The 15798-nt window shown below is 40.7% G+C and overlaps 2 non-coding genes across 2 annotated transcripts; both read left to right on the top strand.

The window, feature by feature from the left end:
• The first annotated feature begins 1056 nt into the window (after positions 1–1056).
• Positions 1057–1128, top strand: TRNAT-GGU. Its single transcript has one exon. It is a non-coding gene; the product is annotated as a tRNA-Thr (tRNA).
• Positions 1129–4709: 3581 nt separating this feature from the next.
• Positions 4710–4781, top strand: TRNAV-AAC. The gene has a single exon. It is a non-coding gene; the product is annotated as a tRNA-Val (tRNA).
• Positions 4782–15798: the final 11017 nt, after the last annotated feature.

Below are 15798 nucleotides of genomic sequence, written 5' to 3'. Positions count from 1 at the left end.
TGGTTGGCCAGTGTATTCTTCCTTCATCATGGCTAACACCCTCCTGGAACTTGTAAAGTGACAGGGACAGAACAGATAGTCTGATATTCAGTCTATTTGTCAGCATTGTCTTTCTGCCCACCCTGAGTGGGAACCCAGAGAGGTAAGACTGTTGTAACCAGCTTTAAACCTCTTACAGTATCCAGCAAAGTACCTTACAGAGAGGAAGTGCTCCATATTTATTTGTTAAATTTATTTAAAAGATAATCATCACTTTGGATAAATACAGAGAAAATATGATTATAAAATAAGGCTGATCCACAAGATAAGCATAAAAAAATCAGTACCATTCAGGTACAGCCTTGCTGGTGACTGAAATTACAAAGTAAATGCATGATACGTATTTTTAGGGGAGTTCTTCATGGAATAACCACACCTTGAGTTTGATGCATTTTAATTTTTTGGAATAATGATCCATTTCACCAATGGTTTCTGTAGTTTCAGACTTAAAACTGGCTGGAAGAGTTGCAAATATATGAAAAAATGGTTCAGGAAAGCAATTTTTATTCATTAAGTTGTTTGTTTTGATGGGTAAAAAAGCTCATATCTTTTTAAAGCAATGTTTATTTCATGTTTTGAGTGGCAGCAAAAAATAATTGCATGTTTGAAATCTTTTAAATGACTAAAGAGCAAATGTGCCAAATTTACCCACTGCTTAAGCCATTCCATGGTTGAAAGTTAGCTTCACTTTCCAAGCATTATGGAACTGTTCAATATGTTCTTTGATTGTATCTTTTAAACCACAGTCAGTGTCTATACTTGGTGGACTGATTAGAACATTTGACACACCTACAGCAAGATTTTGCAAAGGAAATAGTACAGTCGTGTAGATGCCTGATTCTACTCTGAAAAACGGACTACGAATATTTTAATATAACTTAAAAGAATTATGCAAACATGGTCTTATAATAGGATTTTGTTGGTAGATTCAGTATGTTTATGCCTGATACATATGCTGAAAATTAGTTTTCCAAAAAGACTAACTGCCTTTCTAATTTAAAACCCTTTTCCAGGGTAGGAGGTAGAGCTCAATGGTAGAGCACGTGCTTGGTGTGCACGAGGTTCTGGGTTCAATCCCCAGTACCTCCGTTAAGGGAAAAAGTAAAAAATAAACTCTTCATTTTAATGAAACAAGGTATTCAGAAGGGTTTGGATAAGTCTGTAAAATCCAGATCCAAGATCAACCTCCAGCATTTCCTGAGTGCCTAATAAATGTATATTTTAAGTTACTGGGAGTTCATGGAATTGTAGGATTCTTTGAACACACATTTGCTGGTATGGACTAGTAATCGATAGTTCATCGTCCACTTTGTATGTGTCAGGCACTGTTCTGAGTGCTTTATATGTATTAACTGTTAAATCCTCACAACATGCCTATGAGATAGGTACGATTATATTCGTCATTTTAGAAGTGAGTTAGTCGACGGGGGCATAGAGCTATGAAGCTGTTTGTTTTAAGGTCACGCGTATATGACGTCAGCTGGCATTCGAGGCCAGCCGCTCTTGAAGAGCTCCAGCTCTTTTAACTACTATGACAGACCACGTGCCAGGCACTTTGGCAAGATGAAACCTTCGTGTCATACTTCCAAGAAAAGGGAACTCCAGAATTGAAGAATTTCGGGGGGTAGAAACAGACCCCCAAAGGTCATTTAATCTAACCATGCAGCCAGTGATAGTGCTCTCGAGCAGCCTGCAGGCTGCCATGGGGACGGGGAGAAATAACAATGCTGTGGAACCTCTATAATGAGCTGCTCAGGGACAGAAACAGTGCCCTCCTTATAGGTTAAACGTGTTACATCAGACTTTTATTGTATTTACTGCTGGGTCTTAGATCTGGGATTTGGCCCATGTTATTTCTAAATCCTTATATAATGAGCTATGTTACTGCAGGTTTCTACCATTATAACTATAAATTCAAAACACACAAACAGACAAAGGCATCCACCCAAGTATAAAATTACTAGGGAATTGGGAAAAAGTGAATTGTTAGATTTGGGGATAATTACTGATGGCACTGGTGTGGCTAGATCTTGATAAGAAATGAGAGTAGTTTGGAAAGATTTCAGGGGCATCATGAAAGTCAAGTACAGATTCGTGAGGGTCAAATGATGTAGACAGATTTCAGATGGTGCAATGACATGCATGAATTATTTCATAGAAAAAGGGCACCTGTGTGTTTAGTGCTTCCAACTTTGTCGACAGAATAAACATAGGGGATAAAAATCTGAGAGCCCCACCAGAGATGCTGCTATAGGTATTGTTTCCCCAAATGTTTGAAGGCAGGAATAGTTCTTTATTTGTACTTGTGTCCTTTGAGCCTTGCTTGTTTTAGACTTAATCTGACTTGTTGAATTTATTATTATGTATAAAATGCTACGTAAGCAGAAGGGAGAATATGCCAGGAAGTTAAATAAAGCTTCATACAGTAGATAATAGATCTGGGTGGGTGGGTCTGTAAGTTCTGGGGCTAGAGTATCAGGAAGCCCCCTGTTGCATATAATAAGCTACATTCTTCAAAATCAGCCCCATTGGTAAAAGAGGTGATACTTAGTTCTCTCTGTTTGCTTCTTTGTTTTGACTCTCAGTTTATTCAGAGCTTGGATAAGGTTAGGATTTATTGGGTTCCCTCAAATCCCATTATAGCCACCAGAGACAGGCAATCCTGGAAGAGAATAGTACATGTAAAAAGCATACAGAACCGAAAATGCAAACTGTCAGAACTCTGCGTGGAAGGAGTCAGAATTCTGTATGTCTGCAAGAGTAAGCACAACAGAGGATAGCTGAGGCAGGTTTAGGGTTGAATGAAGAAAGACGTGCTAATGAGGAAGCCTTTATCCTTTGGATTTTGTGGTTCTCATAAAGTGTGGTCTGGAGACTGTCTAAGAGCATTTCAGGGAGGTCCAAAACTAAATCGTAATCATACTAGATGCTGTTTACTTTTTTCACTCTCATTTTCTCATGAGTGTACAGGAGAGTTTTCCAGAGGCTACAATATTGGAACAAATTGAATGCCAAAGCAGATACGAGACTTCGACTTTTACTATAATACAACGTCTTCTTTCAAGCCAGTAATTAAAGAGATTTGCAAAAATGTAGAGCAATGCCACGTCTCACTCATATTTTTGTGTGTGTGAATATCCTAGTATATTTTCTCTTTTTTTTGTATATGTATTTTTTTAATTGAAGTATACTCAGTTTACAGTGTTGGGTCAGTTTCTGGTGTACATCATAATGCTTCAGTCATACGTGAACATACATATATTTGTTTTCATATTCTTTTTCACCCTAAGTTACTACAAGATATTGAATATAGTTCCCTGTGCTATACAGTATGCACTTATTTATCTATTTTATGTGTAGTAGTTACTATCTGCAAATCTCAAACTCCCAATTTATCCCTTCCCAACCCCTACCTGCTCTGGCAACCGTTAAGTTTGTTTTCTATGTCAATGAGTCTGTTTCTGTTTAGTAAATAAGTTTATCTTTTTTTTAGATTCCACATATAAGTGATATCATATGGTATTTTTCTTTCTTTTTATGGCTTACTTCACTTAAAATGACTCATTACATGTTTATATCAACATGTAATGGAATTATTATTTTTAATGAATTAAATAAATTTTTAATATTAACAGATAATAATATATATTAATTTATAATACAGCAAATATTAATGAACATAACTCACATAGACAAAAGCTATGTGGAGTCCTCAATAATTTTTAAGGTCATGAAGAGGTCCTGATACCAAAAAGTCTGAGAATGGGTCTTATGCACAGTGGAAAATCTCTGGAGGGTTTAAAGTAGAGAATCAGCATGATCTGGTTCATATTAAATATCTAATTCTTTAAAAGTTACAAAGAATGGCCATGCTTATTGTTGGTAAAGATGTAGGAATGAGTGTTCTTATATTCCACTGGTTGGAAAATGAATTGGTACAGTCTTTAAATAGGGTGGTTTGGCAATACGTTCCAAAAGACTTTAAATAAGCATACTTTTTGGCTCAGGAATTCCACTTTTAGGAATGTATCCTAAGGAAATAAGTGAACAAATCTTAAAGGTATAAATACTGTATATTAATATTTATTGTAGTATTGTTCATAATAATTTAAAAAATAGAAAATTACCTAAATGCTCATCTTTTAGGTTCTGGCAGTTTTGGAAATCACTCCACTGCCTGGGCCAGATTGAGCCTTATTATTTTCTTTTAATTATAATGAGATTGAGAGTTCAGCATTTCAAGAGGCAGAGGCTGATTAAAGGACTTCACGTGCCCTTTATTCTCCATTGAATTCTGCACCCAAATATTCCAGACTTACCTGCACTGTGTTCAGCCATCCAGCTCAAGATGAGAGACTTAAAAATCCAAAGGGTCCAGACACCCGGGGCTGGTATTGGTCCTCAGAGGCTGAGACACAGCAGTGATGCAGAGGTCATCTGTGGCTGCACAGTTCTACATTTGTAGATTTGACTGGACTACCTTCCCTGGGGTAAAATTACAAGTCTACAATAAAATCCTTTTACATCTTCCTGTTGCCACATTAAGGATATGAAAATGTGTTATTCATAAAGCTTCTTATGAAGGGGTGTGTGTGTGTGTGTGTGTGTGTGTGTGTGTGTGTGTGTGTATAAATAAATAAAATATGTTTAAAAAAGAACACAGTATGGGGGAGGGGATAGCTCAGTGGTAGAGTGCATGTCTAACATGCATGAGGTCCTGGGTTCAATCCCCAGTACCTCCATTTAAAAAAATTAATAAATCTAATTACACCCCCTCCCCAATAAATAAATAAAAGAAAAACAGCAAGTTAAAAAAAAAAGCTGAAAAACAAGAACACAGTTCACAAACTACACAGGCTCTAATCAAAGGATTCACAGAAATAACTCATTTTCCAATAGTACAAATATGCAGATTTCTTAGGGTAAAAGCATAGTGACCCTTGACAATATTAGATGTGTTTCTAAAAGAAGAAAAGAAACCTTGTATGGTTGGCACCAGAGTTTTCAAGACCATTTAGAATTTCCCCAAGAATCCCCAACAATAATCCAGCAATAGGGAATTCATAAAATTACAGTACATAAATACAATGCGCTACTAGTAACCTCAAGGATAGAGAAAGTTATGATTTCTATCTTTGTGCCTCTAAGGGTAAGACTTTTTTCCCTCTGGTTTCTCTCAGGATTTTTTTTTCTTAACTTTGATTTTCTGTAGTTTGGAAATATGCCTAGATGTAGTCTCTCTGGTATTTATCCTACGTGGTGTTCTCAGAGCTTCCTGGATCTGTGGTTTGGTGTCCGATCATAATCTGAAGAAATTGTCAATCATTTTTGTTTCAAATATTTCTTCTGTTTCTCTCTTCTCCTCTGGCATTCCCATAATGCATGTGGCACACCTTTTGTAGTTGTCCCACAGTCTTTGGATGTTCTATTCTGGTTTTGTTTTCAGACTTTGTTGTCTGCTTTTTGGTATCCTTTCAAGGATACTATTGATGTATCCTTTTACTCAGAGGTTCCTGGTTCAGCCATGTCCAGACTACTAATAAGTCCATCAAAGGCATTCCTTATTACTGTTACAGTGTTTTCATCTCTGGCACTTCATTTTGGTCCTTTCTTAGGGCTCCCATCTCTGCTTACCTTGCCCATCTGATGCCCGTGCTCTATACTTTATCTTACTGCCCTTAGCATGTTAATCACAGTTGTTTTAAATCCCCGTCTAATAATTCCAACATCCCTGCCATGTCTGGTTCTGATGCTTGACCTGTCTCTTCAAATTGTGTTTCTTTTTGCATTTTGGTATGCGTTGTCATTTTCTCCTTGATAGCTAGACACGCTGCACCAGGTAAAAGGAACTGTTGTAAACAGACCTTTATTAACGTGGCAGTGAAGCGTGGGGGTAGGGGAAGCAGTAGTCCAGTGGGTAGGTCTGTCTTTTAGTGAGTCTGTGCCTCTGGATTCAGAACTTCACAAGTGTTCCTCAGGCTTTACTTCTCACCCCTTAGCTGGGATAGGATGGCTGCGGTGGGCCGGCGCTGGCTATTTCCCTTCCCGAGGTCGGTGAGGCTCTGATGGTACCTGAGTGGGCGAGGCTCTGGTTAACCAGGTTCCCCTGAGGGCAGGTCTTGTTAAAAACAAGGTGCCCAGAGGCATTTTGGAATGATTCCCTTTTCCCTCCCCCTGCAGAAGCCCAAAGGGGTTTTTCTCCAGTATCTACTCTGGGAATCTGATTGAACTCCTGGGGGTAAATCTCCACAATACTGTTAGGGCTCCCCCATGACTGGGTCCCTTTGGAATTTTTAATTCTCAGATGTGTCTGCACTGAGACTTCAGCAACTCAGTGATTACGGTTCAGATTTTCCTACCCTGGAACTGCTTGCCACAGTGGTTTCTGCTTGTGAGCCTTGGCTCTCTTAAGCCAAATGCTTTGTATTCGCCAGTTTCTCCAATCTTGGAGGCACTGGTTTGACCTGCCAACTGCTGTCTGTCTTATAGATCCAGAAAAATTATTGACTTAAAGTACCTTCAGTTTTTTTACTTGTTAAGAGAGAGTGGCAGCTTCCAAGTTGCTATCATGAGGAACTAGAAACTGGAAATGTAGAAGCTTTTTTTCTTCCTTAAATAAAAATGAATGCGCTAACATTTATTTTTAAAATCTCCATTAATAAATTTTAAAATAAATGAACAAATCCATGTAAGTCTATAGTCTATTTAACTATTTTGTACGCACGTTCATTTCTCGGTTTTGATAATGTATTACAGTGAATGTGAGATGTTATCAATGTAGGAAACTCGATGAAATGTACGCAGGGACTCTGTTCTCTATGTTACAATTTCTTGACAATCTATAACTATTTAAAAGTGAAGTTTTCTTTTTTAAGGAAATGAAACTAGAAAAAACATTTGCAACACAAGGAGGAAAAAAATTCAGAGCTTTGATGTATAAAAAGCTTACCAATCAATAAAAAAATGCATCCTAGTAGAAAAGTAGACAAAAGACATAAATAGGTATTTTGCAAATCAGGAGTAGCTTAACTTAGGAAAAGTTGTTCAAACTCACTCACAGCCAAGAAACAGCAAGTAGAAGACATATCACTTTCTATTTATCAGCCTGGTAACGATTAACAACGAACATAATAATACCGAACATTGCCAGGCGTGTAGGTAATTGGGCACTCCATCTACTGCTAGCAGAAGGGGAAGTCTGCACAGTTTCGTAGGAAGCCAATTTGATAACATGAAAAGTCACAAAGAGTTGCAATTCCGTATACTAGAATTTATTTTAGGAAATAAATAAGAATGTGCACAAATATATCTGTAAGAATGTTCATCAAGCGTTATTTATAGTAAAAAACCTTAAGGAACAATAGTAGGAAAATGATTAAATAAATACAACAGGATATCATCATTATAGACAGTATTATATGGCTTTAGAAAATGATGCCAAGTATAAAAAATCTAATTAAACAATATGAAAGGAGATGTACAGTTTGATGCCAGTTACATTTCCAAAGGTTATACATAAAGAGAAAAAAAACATGGAAATAACAAAATCGCAGTAATTCGGTATCTCAGGGTAGTGGGATCTTGTATAATTTATTTTCTTCTTTGTAACTGTCTAAGTTTTTCATTTTTTAGTGTTGCTCATGTATTACTTTTGTAAGCAAAGCAATACGTAGAACAGATTTTAATAAAATCTGTCAACCAAATTTATTAAACTCCCATTATTCTAGGTGATACAGAAACAGTACACTTTTATAGTTTTTAAGTTTTTAATCAAAAGGATGAGCTAATATAAGATGGTAGGAACACCTAAACATGCATGTAATCAAGTAAAGCTATTACACAAGAGCTAAGAGGAAGTCCGTGTAAAGAAAGGAATGTGAACTTGGCAGTCAGGCAGATCTGGCCTTAAATCCTACCTTTACTGATTAAAAAAAAAAAAAATATGCAGTTTTCTCATCTACGAATGAGGTTAATACTACCTACATCATCTGAGCTCTAATGAGAATTAAATGAAATAAGGAACATAACTGCCTGGTACACAAAATATGTTCAATAACTGTTTCCTTTCCCAAAGAGAGATGTGGTAATAAAAGAAATATGTCTTGGAAAGTTTGGAAAGAGAAAAGTGAAAACAGAGTGAAGAGGTAAGAGGTCAGAGGTTATTCCAGACTCGAGTCAGAGAGGGTGGGGTGGGCGTCATGGGGGAGAAAGAAAGATGCTAACAAAGACTGAAATGGAAGAGAGCTGCTGCCTGAGCTCAGGAAAGCTTGCTCTGATTAGGAGGGGAGCGAGGAGAGGATTCTAGTAGAAAAGGAAATGGGAAGCTTGCTAATTTATTTATTATTGTTCCGCTGGAATTAAGCTTATTGGTGCAGGGACCTATCTGTCTGATTCACTCCTTTTTTTTTGCCTTCCAGTTTTATTGAGGTATAACTGACATACAGCACTGTGTAAGTTTAAGGTGCACAGTGTGATGATTGGACTTACACACATCATGAAATGATTACCACTGTAAGTTTAGTGAACATCCACCATCTCATCTAGATACAAAATTAAAGAAATAGAAAAAATCATTTTGTGATGAGAACTCTTAGGATTTACCCTCTTGACAACTTTCATATATAACGTACAGCAGTGTTAATTATATTTATTATGTATATTTCATCCCTGGTAGTTATTTCTCGTATAGCTGGAAGTTTGTACCTTTTGACCACCTTCATCCAATTCCCCCTCCCCCCACCCCCTGTCTCTGGTAACCACAGATCTGATCTCTTTTTCTATGCGTTTGTTTGTTTGTTTTTGAGGTCTAATTGACCTACAACACTATGGTAGTTCCTGTTACACAACATAGTGATCTGGGTATTTCTATACATTTCAAAATGATCACCACCATAAGTCTAGTTCTAATATGTCACCACACAAAGATATTACATAGTTAGGACTATATTCCTGACACTGTGCATAGCTGTCTGTCTATATGATTAAGTTACTGATTTCTCAAGTTCAAACGATTTTAATAGCCTTGCATTTTTAATCCTTCCCCACCAAGTTTACTGTTTTTACTTTTATTTTATTTTATTTTATTTTATTTTAAATGGAAGTGCTGGAGACTGAACCCAGGACCCTGTGCATGCTAGGCTTGAGCACTACCACTGAGCTATACCCTCCCTGCAAGTATACAGTTTTTGATGTCCTATTTTAAATCTTTTTTGTTCTGTGTGTCTCTTGACTACTTGTATGTATAGATGATTTTACTGCTTTTGTCTTTTAACCCTCCTACTAGCTTTATACGTGGTTGATTTGCTACCTTTACCATATATTTGCCTTGACCGATGAGATTATTCCTTTCATAATTTTCATATTTCTAGTTTTTTGGTTTTTTCTTAGAGAAGTCCCTTTAACGTCTCTTGTAAAGCTGGTTTGGTGGTGATGAGCTCTCTTAGCTTTCGCTTGTCTGTAACACTTTTGATCTCCATCAGACCTGAATGAAAGCCTTGCTGGGTAGAGTATTCTTGGTTGTAGATTTTTCCCTTTCATCACGTTAAATATATCATGACATTCCCTTCTGCCCTGTGGATTCTCTGCTGAAAAGTCAGCTGACAGCCTTATGGGAGTTCCCTTGTATGTAACGTGCTGCATTTCCCTCGCTGCTTTTGATATTCTCTCTCTTAAATTTTTGCCACTTTAATTACAGTGTGTCTTGCTATGGTCCTCTTTGGGTTGATTCTGTTTTGGACTCTCTGTGCTTTCTGGACCTGGATGTCCGTTTTCTTTCCCAGGGTAGGGAAGTTTTCAGCTATTACATCTTCAAATATGTTCTCTGCCCCTCTCTGTCTGTCCTCTCCTTCTGAGATCTCAGTAATGCAAATGTTAGTATGCTTGATGTTGTCCCAGAGGTCTCTTAAACTGTCCTCATTTCTTTTTATTCTTCATTTCTGTTCAGCTTCAATGATTTCCACTACTCTGTCTTCCAGCTTGCTGATCCATTTCTCTGTATCATTCAGTCTACTGTTGACTCCTTCTAGTGCATTTTTCATTTCAGTTATTGTATTCTTTATTGCTGTTTTTATTTCTATGTATCTGGTAGCTTGGTTACATTTACTGACACTGGAGAAGCAGACTTTTGTAGGAAACGTCCCAGCAGTGCACTCCACTCTGGTCACCAGAGCTGTATGCTCTAGGAGTGCCCCCTACGTGGGCTGTTTGGGTCCTTCTGTTGTGGCAGGCTGACTACTGGTAGACATAGCTGCCCCCACCCCACAACATCCTTGGTCCAAGTGGTTGCCAAGCCCTGCCTTGTGAGCAGGCTACCAGCCACAAGGGGACAGGGCCAGGTCACAAGGCTGCTGGCTGCAGGGTCTGGATGTCCTGAAGCTGGTGTCAGCCTTCTGATCAGTGGGGCCAGATTCCTGCGTGGATGGCTGAGGGGTCAAAGTTGTCCCAGAGCTGGTGCCACCTGCTGGTGAGTGGACTGGTCTTCATGTGGCAGGTGGCAGGGCTGGTGGCCCTGGGGTTGGTGCCCATCCATTAGTGGGTGAGGTAGTGCCGGCCCACTGGTGGGTCCTGGAGTCTCTAGCTGCAAGGATATGGGCGTCCTGGAGTTGGTGTTTTGGTGCTCTGGTTGGGCCCAGGGGTGTGTTGGGGCTGGTACAAACCCACTGGTGGGTGAGGCTAGTCCTGGGGCTTGTGCTGGCCCACTGGTGTATGGGGCCAGGTCCTGGTCCCTCTTGTGGACAAGGTCGGGTCCCAGGGTGGCTGTGGGCTCAGGGGGTCTTTTGGCAGCAGGCCTGCTGGTAGGCAGGGCTGTGTCTCTGCCCGGCTAGTTGCCTGGCCTGAGTCATCCCAGGACTGGTGCCAACAGGCTGGTGGACCATGCCGGGTCCCAGTGCTAATAAGCTAAAGGGAGGATTCCAAGGTGGCGCTGGCCAGCACCAGTGTCCACGTGGCAGGATGAGCTTCCAACAATGGCTGCTGCCAGGGTGTGTGCCTCCAGGGTGAGCTCCCATTTCCTCCTGCCTCTCCAGGGGGCTCTCCGAGATCAGCAGGTGAGTCTGACCCAGGCTCCTTTCAAATATCTGCTTCTGCCCTGGGTTCTGGAGTGTGTGAGGTTTTGTTCTTGCCCCTTTAGACTGGAGTCTCTATTTCCCACCACCCTCTGGGTTTCTCGAAAGAAAGCCCCACTGGCCTTCAAAGCCAAATGTTCTGGGGGCTCTTCTTCCTGGTCCAGGACCTCTGGGTGGGGAGCCGTTTTTGGACTCGAACGGCTGTGAGTTTGAGTCCCAACTGTTCATTTTTACCATGTGACTTCATTGCCTTCTCTAAGCCTTGGTTTCCTTGTCCCTAAAATGGTGATAATAGTACGTTACCCATCAAATGACACAGTGCATCTAAAACAAGCACCATAGTGCCTGGCTGACAGAAAGCACTCAAACATTTAAAAACTGTTTTTATGGATTTAATCTTAATGTAATGATTTTACATTGTTGTATGCCACAATCTGTGTGTGTGTGTGTGTGTCAGTAGATATACGATATGACTGGACATAATAGCAGAATAGTTATTGCCAAGCTGACACACTTCATTGTCTGGTTTCTTTCATGCAAGATAACGCCTATGAGATGTGTCCAAATTGTTGCTGAGTCAGGAGTTTTATCCTTTTTATTGCTGAGTAATATTCCACTGCATGACTATACCACAGCTTATTCACTCGTGCACAGACATTTGGGTTATTCCCAGTTTAGGACTATTATGAGTAAATTTGCTATGACCATTCTTGTATAAGTCTTTTTGCAGATACATGTTTTCATTTTTATTCGGTAAATACCTAGAAATGGAATTGTGGAGGTCTTTGTGTAGATTATGTTTAACTTTATAAGAAACCCCCACCCCCATTTCCAAAGGAGGTCAGACCACTTCATGCTCCCACCAGCAATTTATTTGTGTTCTGATAGCTTCCCATTTTTGCAAACCTTTGGTAATGTTATCTTTTTACTTTTATCCGGGTGAGTAGTTATCCCATTGTGGTTTAATTTGTATTTCTCTGGTGACTAACGATGTTGAGCATTTTGTCAGATTTTTGTTTTCTGCACTAATTTGGTGTCCTCAACCAAATAGGAATGGCAGTAACTTGAAATCAAACACATCAACAGTGTAAAACACCTTTTACAAACGGTTTGCTTATCAATTTACTTTTACTCCAGCCCAGTTCAAGTGTTACTGTATGTACACCTTTAGGATGTATGTTAGTTTCTGTCTCTTCCTTGAATTTTTTTTTTCATTATCTAGCCAGATTTAGTACAGAGTAACTGTTCTCTTAGTAAAGTCCCCCTGATTATTTATATGATAATCATGAAGTGATACCTTTCAGATAACTCATTGCCTTGTATTTGGAGGCAGACCTTTCTTTGGAAGAGCTCAGATCCCTGTGATGTGAACATTCACAACATCTTTGTGAAGTGGGTCGGAGGCACTGGGAGGAAAAACTGAAATTCCAGAAGGTGAGGTGACTTAGCCAAAATCTCAAAGCAAACTGGTGAAATTTAGACTGTAACTTGAATCACAGTCATTAGCCATGTCACCAGACCTGCCACAGCCTAGCAAACCAAGGTACCTCTCCTGATGGGGTCAGACTGATAAAAGTTTCAAATAAAATTGAGTCACTTCATCCGTTGATATAAAGTTAATGTAGTTTCCCTCCAAATCTTTCAGAACTAGAAAGTTATCATGAACCGTGCCATGTAGAGTCCCCATGGATTTGTGAACCGCTAGTTATAAAGGAAAACAGAGTCATTCTGCCCCACGGAAAAAGGATGTGTGGGAATGCAGTAATGCGGGGGAAAAAAACAGTTTCAAAGAACAATACACAAACATCTCCTATCCTCTCATACACACATAAATATTTTCAAATAAGAAGACTCTGTGTTTTGAGAAAAAACAACAAAGGAAAGGATAGGACCTCTAGCGATAAAGAAATAAAACACGCCAGTGTTCCAGGTTGGTTTTTCCGGTATCTGAACATATTGCATATTTAAAGAGTCACTCTGAAGGAATATGTCTGATGTTTAACAAATATGCCAGAATTCACACAACCAAATATGGTGCTTTTTCCCTCAAAGTAGGCATCTTGGGATGTTTATACACTTATTTCAATGTCACTTTGTCACTGATAAAAACAGTTTTGGAATTGCTATTTTGGAATTGCCTTCAGAGCCTCAGGAGCAGTCTTTTGAATATCTTCAGGATTCTGTGGCTCCTTAAGAAAGTCTGCTTCAAATACTCTCTCACCACTTGACTACTTTAAGTCTCAAGCTCCTTATTCTGGAATTGGAGTGAGGATGTAGAGGAAGCAGAGACCCAGAATGAGGGTCTGTGTCCTCACCCAATTCTGATCCTTCTAAATTTTTGAATTTATTGCCTAATCTCCCATTTGCATCTCACTTTGTAATTCAGACATGACAGTCAGCTCACAATCTTTTTGTTTTGCCTTTGTTTCTGATTTTGGGGTGGGGGGAGTGATTAGGTTTATTTATTTATGTTTAGAGGAGATACTGGGGATTGAACCCAGGACCTCGTGCGTGCTAAGTGTGTGCAATGAGCTCATAATCTTAGCTGTAACCTCCTTTGTTCCTGACCATGATCTTGACATGTCTTCTGCCAAAGTTGCTACAGAGAGAGAGCTCTAGGTGGAAACCCTCTTGGTGCAGCCTGACTCCAGGAACGACTCTCCTGCCCACCCCCAGGATACAGGACTGTACCCAGTGCACCCATCACTCCTGGGAGCACTGGCTAAAGACTCAGTGGCAGTTGATCCTCATCCTCTAAGAGCAAAATTAATTTGTTAAAATGGCCTGCATTCATTTGGTACCAATGACTGATATGTAGGGAATGACATGTTGGCTCAAGCTGCATAAGGAAAAGAAAAGTTGAACAGTGGCTGTAACGTAGAGAGATTAGATTGGTCCACTGTTCTGGGTGAGGCATGCATCTGTCCCCATAGACTAAGGGATGCTCCTTGCAGGGCAGCACGAGCCCACCTGTTGCTCTGCATTTGCGGCAGCTGCAGCTCGAGTCCACGTCTTCTCTGGGGCCCTGCTGCTGGGCCTTGTCTTCCTGATGGAGGGAAGTGCGACATAGTCACCACACACTCACAGACATTTGGGGCACTGACCTTAGAGTTGGAATAAACACACTGCTTGTCACAGATGGTTGAAGGGAAAACTCATGTTGATTTATTTTATTTTATTTTATTTTAAAAAGCTAGATTTGTGTTGGTTTTGTTTTCAATTTCTTTACTGGGGGCAGGGCACTTACGTTCCTGTCACCTGCCACTCTGAAATATTTTACTCTGTAGAAGGAGAAGTCATGCAGCATAAATAAAAACACCAACAATAAAAATCCATTAGTATTTTCTTTGGGATAATACATCTTTGTAGTGGCGTTTATCAACTCATACTCCTCATTGCATTTTACCTGAACTGATAGAAACATGAGTTGTATTTTCCAAGTGCAGGAAACCAGATTACCCTGAATGTAGAAAGGGGGAAACTGACTGTGTGTTGGTTCGCAACCTCAGGAGTCCCCGCACCCCACCCTCCTGGGAAATCTGAACCCAGCCAGGGGAGGTGGGCAGGGGACAGAGACAGAGAAACAAAGTGGTGACAGACCAGTCCGGATTGATAGGTTGCAGTTTTAACCAACAAGGAAATGTCAATAGCAGGCTTGTCTTGGGCAGCTGCAGAATGAGTAGATCCCTGCTTCTGCCCCCCCAGAATCTTAAGGGTTTATGTAGAGGCGCTCATGGGGTTCTTTCACATGTGTTGTCCAGATGGTCTCAGCAACACCTCACCTCTCTCAAGGCTGCAGTCCTTGACATGGCTCTGGCTGTGGGAACGGTGGGCGGAATGGACGTCCCCAGGGCGGGGAAGCTCCTCTTTCACAACTCATTCCACAGCTCGGTTTTGGAGGGACACCTGATTAGGAGCAAATCACCCCGAAAGCCTCCAACGTGCTCTGGAACCATCATACAGCTCTCTACCCTCAGCTGGCAAGGATACCACCAGAAATCAAAAGCTTTAATAAAGACAGAGATGCTCCCCTGCCCCACCTCCCCACCAAAACAAGAGAGAGCAGCCTGCTGTTGCCCTAGACCCGACCCTTCCATGACCTCCTCCAACACTGCAGTCCCTGCTCATGCTCAAAGATGACTATTTGTGGATTCCTGGATACTGTTCACAAGCCGGGGTGAGTCAAAATCCAATGCATGATTTGCACGATTTCCCATGCCAGAGTCCCCTGAAGAATCTCACTTAAAACCAGAAGAGAGCCACCTAATTGATAAAAACGCTGGGGTCCTTGTGCCAGGATTTAGACCGATGCCTCAGAGCGTCAGGTGGTTCTCTGGGCGAGTGAGGGAAGGAGGCAATCCTCCGAATTTACGGGGCAGGCAGGGCAGGGCAGCCCAGACAAGAGAGGGTCGGGGAGCCTGGACCACGTGGCGCGCTCTCTCCATTAGCTCGGCTGCCACAGACCCACCTGGAGGGACAGGAGAGCGAAGGCAGGAAGCTGTATTGCATTTTGTGAGCTCTCCAGGCACTCAGCTCGGGGTTCCTGACAAGCAGGGGAGAGGAAGGGGCGGGCACTCTGTCAAAGCCCCATCATGGCGATCTGACAGAGGAAACAGATTTTAAAAGCCACAAGAAGGATTTATGACTTCAGGGACCTTTGTGAGTCCTTTTATTAGCCTAGTACATCACTTCCCTC

Source organism: Camelus ferus, chromosome 34 (genome assembly GCF_009834535.1).
Source record: "Camelus ferus isolate YT-003-E chromosome 34, BCGSAC_Cfer_1.0, whole genome shotgun sequence".
NCBI lineage: Eukaryota > Metazoa > Chordata > Mammalia > Artiodactyla > Camelidae > Camelus > Camelus ferus.
Note: the sequence above shows the minus strand (reverse complement) of the source record. Positions and strands in the feature narration are given on the sequence as shown.